This window comes from Epinephelus moara, chromosome 20 (assembly GCF_006386435.1).
Source record: "Epinephelus moara isolate mb chromosome 20, YSFRI_EMoa_1.0, whole genome shotgun sequence".
Taxonomy (NCBI): Eukaryota; Metazoa; Chordata; class Actinopteri; order Perciformes; family Serranidae; genus Epinephelus; species Epinephelus moara.
This window is the reverse complement of record NC_065525.1, coordinates 45818384-45826413: the sequence shown is the minus strand read 5'-3', so window position 1 is coordinate 45826413 and position 8030 is coordinate 45818384.

Below are 8030 nucleotides of genomic sequence, written 5' to 3'. Positions count from 1 at the left end.
GGTGCAGACTTCCATCTGTGTCACCGCTGATGAGGAAATACAGCGAGTGCTGGACGGAGCAGTGAGTGACAACAACCCCGCCCACATTTAAGAGGACTGTCTGAACAGACCGAGGGTCTAGGTACCATGTCTGAAGGCTTACTGCTGGTTCCAAAGGGACTGGACTGAAAGGGTTTGGTGGAAACAGGGCTTAAAATTTTCAGTGTCACAACTAAATATTTAGCTGATTTTGACAATGTGAAAAAGTCAGCAAGATTTCAGAGCAACACCTCTCCTTTAGCGAGACTTGGTTACACACATTGAAAAACAATCTGGATCGACCAAAGGTGGAAAAAAAAAAAAATTCTCTGTAGGGTCTTTCCTGTAATGTTGTCAGACACTTGTACTAACAATCTGAGCCTGTCAGTGGCAAAAACAAGTATTTTCAGTGGGCTTAAATTGACGACACGATTGTCCCCAGGTATTTACATTGTAGCCTTTTTCAATAGTGAAACAATTTCAAAGATTGTCTCCATTTGTTACTTGGGCACAAAAACATGGAAAAATAGAGACCAGGTTAAAAAATACCAAAGTTTCCCTTTGAGTTCAGCTAACTGTGGCACCATTTCATGTCAATCTAAGCTAACTGCTTCTCTGTCTCCACAGGTGTTGGATCCATTAGGTAACATTGTGTCACTTGTGGATTTTACCTTGTCGTTGTGTTTTAAAATCTACAAGCTGGCTCAGAATGTGAAGGCCAACAAGGAACGCTGCCAGCAAGTCGCCCAGAGAGTCAAAGCACTGGAGGAACTGGTTCTTGCCATCAAAAAAAGAGGGCCGAGACGAATCTCTGCCACTGTGGAGAACTCTCTGAGGGAACTCTGCACCACTCTGACCTCTGCCAAGACGCTGATGAAGAAATACTCTCAAACTAACGCTTTTATGAGCTTTGTGAAGTCCAGCAGCCATGAAGACAAGTTCTACATGGTGGACAAAAGTCTCACTGATACCTTCCAGGTCCTGTCTGGGGCTCTACTGATCGAGCAGGGCGACATGCTGCACAAGGTGTATACAACTGTTAAAGCAAGTAGAAAGACTAGAAGACCCATAATCCCTACACCTGTATCCAGCTCCACAGCCGCCATGACGATGAACAGCCCCACAACTGCTATGCCTTTACCCAGCACCATGCCCACCATGACGACAACTGCTATGCCTTTACCCAGCACCATGCCCACCATGACGATGAACAGCCCCACAACTGCTATGTCTTTACCCAGCACCATGCCCACCATGACGATGTACGGCCCCACACCTGCTACACCATACCCCAGCACCATGCCCACCATGACGGTGTACAGCCCCACAACTCCCATGCCTGTCTGTAGCATCATATCTACCTCTAGATCCTCAATTTCTCTACCTGGACCCATGACCTCCATTCCTTTCTCCACCAACATGGCCTCCAATCCTGCCGTTAACATCATGGGCCCAATGACTTTTTCACCCCAAAATGCAACTGTTGTAACAACATATGGTTACGGCTCTTTTTTCTCTTAAAACAAGGGAAACATGCTGTAAGAAGTCAAAATATTTCTGTGGTACGTGAGGACAAAGATCTCTCTCCATGAGCTGCATGCTTGCACTTCTTACTAATCTGTCTGTAGTGCAGGGCCGTGCACAGACATTTTGGGGGGCAGGAAAGGGCACCCCCTTCATAATTATTTCTAAAAAGTTACCTATAGTAGCACATCATATATTTACTATTTATTTGTTTTAATGCCCATACACTCCAGAACTCTCACTGTGACCTCGTCACACATCAACGTTTGGTCATGAACTTTCCATGTCCACATGCGATGTCCAAGGTACCCTGGGTGTGTTGGATGTTGATGTTCTGGGACGCTGTGTCAACTTCAGCCTGTTACATGCATTGTCTTCTTTCAAAATACACTTCTGTTTTCACAGGAAATTTAACGTTTACATACAGTCTCTTTCAAAATAAACGCACTACATTGGTACAACACCACAAATGTATTTTTTCAACAACAAAAGCACGTGTTTGGATTTAGGAAGAACAGGGTTTAGCCTTAGAATCTCTCGGGTGAAAGTCTGTGTTTACTGGACTCGTCCACCAATTCTCCCACCTGCCCCAGTCGGACTTTCGCCACCTTAACTTTCGTCCTTGTCTCCCCGTGTTTCCCCCTGATGCTGCTGGGCACCATTAAACTATAACGACAATCAGCCATGTATCATGCCAACGTTAAAGGAAACCTTTTTTCATTGGTTTCTGACACCGCAAGTCACTGGCAAGCGCCGGATTTCGACAACTTCAGTCAGTCAATCAGATCCAAACTAGCCGAGGCGCTCTGCACACGCTCCACAGTTTTCTCCCGGGAACTAATAACACTAACCACTGATGACATGGTGAAATCTACATCCAGAGGTGTGCATATTTAGACGAACGAGGAGACACAGTTCATGCTGTGTCAGCTGAAAGACATAAATATTTTAAAATACATGGATGGGAGGAAAACACAGAATGGTGACCTGTTTAAAACAGTGGCGGAACAGCTGGATGACGCTGGTTTGTTTGGTCTGTGACATCATAGGTCATCTGTAAAAAGGTCCAGTACTGATAAGCTGAAAGGGGGCATATCACCACCTACTGTAGTGGAGCCTGACATACTTTGGGCAATAAATCGATTCCCGTCCCGTGCTTGTAATCTGGGGTAAAGACAGTGGTCCAGTTAAATGGCCTAGTCGAACCATTACCATAACATGTAAACGTGGTGAATGACAATCAATGCTGAGGTGTAGGGCAAACGCTGGCTGTCAGACGACAATACAGAATTCCCACTGAAATTGGATGTCATGTAAGTTAATATTGTCAGTTCAACAAGTCATAGGTGGTGACTCGTGAACTGTACTGTGTAGAGAACAAGAACTTCTGCTTAGAATGTGACACAGAACTTTCTATCAAAGGAGCAACCTCAAAATCTGAGCTTGGAGATTCTTTTTTTTTTTTCTCAAGAGCACATCTGTAATGAAATACATAATGATCTGTAAGAACTAATTATGGCCATATTCTCTTTTTATGGTCTTTTAGAGATTATTTACAGCAGGATATCTTTATGTTTGACAAGCACACTGATCAGAAGAGACTCAATCATTTTGTATAATTAAAACTTATTTCTTCAGACTCATAGCACCCTCTTGTGGTGTTCAGGCTGAACAACACATGTTATTATTGATTGCGGACACATGCAGTACATCATACTCTATGTTAGGTCACTTTTAAATTTTATTTGGTGCCAGGTGATGAAATTAAGCATAATTAGTTAATCTGATCAAATCAAACTTTTGCTTTGACTGAGTTCAAATGTGAAAAGTTAAAGGTCCAGTTTGTAGGATTTAGAGGGATATTTTGACAGAAATTGAATATAATATAATAAGCCTGTTTTCTGTAGTGCATAATCACCTAAAAATAAAAATTGTTGTGTTTTTGTTACCTTAGAATTAGTCGTTTGTATCTATATAGGGAACAGGTACTTGTCTATGGAGATCGCCATGTTGCACCACCATGTTAGGTGTGGGGAAAAAATCAACACAGCATCTTCTCGCAGTATTTTGCCTTGGCAATACTTAATTGTTACACAGATGCTAAGTATTGATTTTTTTAATTATATACATTACTAACATTACAAATACAAATCAAACTTTTGGTGGTCTACTTGAATAACTACACTACACACCATCTGCTGCTGCTGTTGCTGCAAAAAAAAAATTGGGGTGAGATGAACAGATCGAAAACTTTATTTTTCTAGATAAAACAGATGCTGACAAAGTTTCCCTTCGGGGACAAAATTTACAGTTGAACAAAAGGTCATAAATCACAATATATGTTACTGCAATACTCAGCATATCGCAGCACTTCTAAAATCAATATTGTATCATCTACAGTAGCCCAGAATGGACAAACCCTGGCTCCAGCTGTTTTCATTTTCACGTTTTTGCATTGGCCACCACAGTCAGAAGCCCATCTACTGCAAAGAGCAGCGTGGGAGAAACACTGATTTGTAACGTGAAACTGCTTTATTCAGTGTTTTACCTTGTAGCAGACCACCTAAAAACAGCAGGCTGCTCCTTTTCTTCTGAGCAGAGGAGGAGTGGGTGTGACAGCAGGGGAGTGGTTGTAATGGTGAAGGAGGGGTGTGGTCAAGCAGAGGAGCTGAAGATAATTGCTGACTGCATACACCTGTGAGGTGTGAGAGGAGGACAGAGCCAGTGTGGAGGAGAGTGGCATGAGAAGAGGAGTTTTTGAACCGAACAAAGCATTTTTCTGAGTCCAAGTTATTCACCTTTTGATTGATCTTCACAAGCTCCTTGACGTGAGTTCTCCTTTCATGGAGGAACTTGAAGATCCTTACATTGCAATCATGAAATTAATATTTTATTGTGATTATTGTTGTAGCGGAGCGGAGGATTTGGGAGCTGAGAAACCGCTGACTTGTTGCTCTGCAGCTCCGGAAAACGTCAAGAGCGGGTTTGATCAATTCATTTGCCTTTTTTTGCTCTTATGATGTTTGTCCACGGAAATACTAAGTGTACAAGAGAATCTTGGATGTGCTGAGTGATATGGTGGCTTACTGGAACATTCATGCTGATAAAAGGCTCTCCTCTCACCAACCTCACCGTCAACCAATAATCCGGCCCTCTCATACAACATCTCCATTCCCCTCTCCAACCCATAAATTTATCCCTCATTACTGAGCCTGGATTTCCCCTCTCTCAGCTCTTCAGAAACTGACTGAAACCCCCCTTACACACACACACACACACACACACACACACACACACCCAGAGACACACTCATTCTCATAATGGACAGTGAAAAAAAAGGAGTCACACTGAGACTCTCTGGGACTTTTATGTTTTCGTTTTCAATATATGTTCCTGTTTCTAAGAAAGTGACTTTGGTTTGTGTAAAGTGTGAAAGAAATATTGAAATAATGACTTGTTTGAAACTGCATTTTGACCTTTTGACCTGATTATTTGTGTTCTGTAGCGTGGGGCAGGTGAGGCCTGAGCGGCTCCCTGAGTATTTATTGACAGGCTTAAGTGCTTGTCTGGCGCCCAATTTATTTAATTAACTATAATCAATAACTCCTAAATAAGAAAGTTCTCTTAGGCCTTAAGTTACGCTACAACCTGTTTATATCACCTGCTCTGTTTGTTCTGGAGAGGAAGAGACCTCTGCCGATAATTCAGTTCCTTGTAAACAAAACAAACTGAACAATGAAAACTGAAGGAAAGCAGCTCTAAAACCGATCTTCTGTCTGGTCTGCACCTGAAGCCACGTGAATAAAACTTGTGTAGTGTGTAGATTCAGGACTAAAACTGTTGTACACACAGACACAGAAATACACATACACAGTCTTTTAGTCAGATGTGCATAAGTCTGTTTTATTCGGTTTGCATGTTTGCTCCACATTCCAGAGCAGTGGCGTAAAGGAAGCTACGACAGGCCCCAGTGCACACTATTACTGTGGGCCCTAGTGCATGCTATTACTGTGGGCCCTAGTGCATGCCCCTAGTGCATGCTATTACTGTGGGCCCTAGTGCATGCTATTACTGTGGGCCCTAGTGCATGCTATCATGCATGTATTGTCAACGACATCAACGTACATATTACCCAGCACTCATCACTGCATGTCTGACAAAAATATTAAAGACAGTAAGAAATGAATCGTTTAATTGAATAGTTTTATAGTATATTTATAGATTTTACAGCTTATATAGAAAAGCATATCATTTTCTTTTAGATCGCTGCTGACTATTCAAAAAAGAAAAAAGAAAACCATGACGTCGATGTGTTTGTCTTTTTGAGGACATATATAGCAAACGGCACATTTTGAAAATATTGATATTCTCTTTTGTTATCCTTGAACACAGGTATATTTCCAAGGTGGCAATCTGAATCACTTGCAAGGGCCCGACCTCTCTACGGGCCCCTCCACCTCAGGGGCCCCACTACAACTGCACTGCATGCAATGTCTATATTTACACCCCTGCTCGGAAGTGACAGTTTGCCTCCTGCACCAAAACATCAGGAACCAACACTGTCACCAAATCCTGAAGGAAAAATTCTCAATATTACATAAAGGAATTAATAGTTGACATGATTATTAGAGTCTGAAACATGACGTTGAGACTTATTTCCAGAATCTAATCTTCATGAGTGTCTGTGACTGATCAGAAAGATCTAAGCGCTGCTCCACCCACATGGACTTTGCTCCTCTTTATTGCAGAACACAGTAGTATGCCCGACATTCATACGCTAATTTTGACTCCACTCGTTGCAGCTTCCTCTCCTGCTCTGCCAGCTTCCTCTCCTGCTCGTCCAGCCTCTTCCCCTGGTGGACATGCAGAGCCGCGGACAAAGTCACAAAGGCATCAGTGAGACTTTTGTTCAGGTTGTCAAACTCTAATTTGTAGTCGTTGGATTTCACCGCCTGAGTCAGCTTGAATGACCCTGTGAATTTCCTGATCAGCTCAGCAGCTGATAAAATAACCTCGTCGAGTTTCCCCAGAGCCTTGATGACATCATCAGAGAGTTCTTGCTGCTCCTTCTTTAGGATGAAAAGCATCAGTTTCTCCAGGGCTCTGAGTCTCTGCTCAACGTGGGGGCACTGCTGATTATTTTTCTTCAGTCTGTCCAACAGGTTGTAGATGCCCCTTAAGGGTTGAAGGATCTCCATGATCAGCTGGAGACAGAGAGGTGGTTAGCATGGGACAAATGGACTGACATTAGTTAGACATTATGAAATTGTTGAGGAAAGTTACAGTGATTGTAGAACAGCTGAGTGTGATCGGCACAACATGAGCTGAGCTGATGGAAGGTAACCTGGACTGCAGCTCAGTCGCCAGAAGAAAATGTTGGCATTGTACATTTCTGCAAACCATGAGTACCTTACATTTGTTGTGATGAATTTCATACGTAATGATATGATGTAGTATATACTATATACGCTCTTATATAGGGGAGGCTGTGGATCAGAGGTAAAGCGAGTCATCCACCAATCGGATGATCAGCAGTTCGATCCCCAGCTCCTCCAGTCCGCGTGCTGAGGCATCCTTAGGCAAGATACCGAACCCCAAATTGTGATAGCTGTTCCTGCAGTGTGTGAGTGCAAGTGAATGGTTACTGAGTAGCAGGTGGCACCTTGTATGGTAGCCTCGGTCACCAGTGTGTGAATGGGCAAATGTGACATATAGTGTGGTCAGAAGACTTGGCAAGCACTATACAAGTGCAGTCCATTTATATAAGCTGCCTGGTGTGTCGCCTACGTGAGATGCTAACCTAGCAGTAGACCACTGATCGAGAACAACAACCAACAAAACAGACTGTTTTGTGGCGACCCGCGGCTGTTTTCCCACCGGGGATAGTGCCACAAGAAGAGATTGCGCCTCTAAAATCAGGTATTTTAAGCAAAAGCATGATCTTGTCCCAACTGTAACCGAGTGTTTTTGTGCCAAAACCTAACTACATGTTAACCACAGCATTGCTGAAACATATCGGCGAAAAGAAACTCGGCAGCACAGTGGTGTAGAGGTTAGCATTGTTGCCTCACTGCAAGAAGGTTCCTGGTTCGAACCCTGGGGTTGGGGGAGCCTTTATGTTCTCCCTGTGTCAGCGTGGGTTTCCTCCAGGTGCTCCAGCTTCCTCCCACAGTCCAAAGACATGCAGGTTAATTGGTGACTCTAGACTGTCCGTAGGTGTGAATGTGAGTGTGAATGGTTGTCTGTCTCTATGTGTCAGCCCTATGATAGTCTGGTGACCTGTCCAGGGTGAACCCTGCCTCTCACCCGATGTCAGCTGATAGGCTCCTGTTGTTATAGCGCCACCCAGTTGCCAATTAGAGTTAAATTTCTCCAGTCACCTTGAGGCGTCCTGTTCTACATATCTACCAAGTTTAGTAAAAATCCATATGGCGGTTAGGCCTAGATAAGAAATGAGCTCTCTAGCGCCCCCATTTTGTTTGATGGGG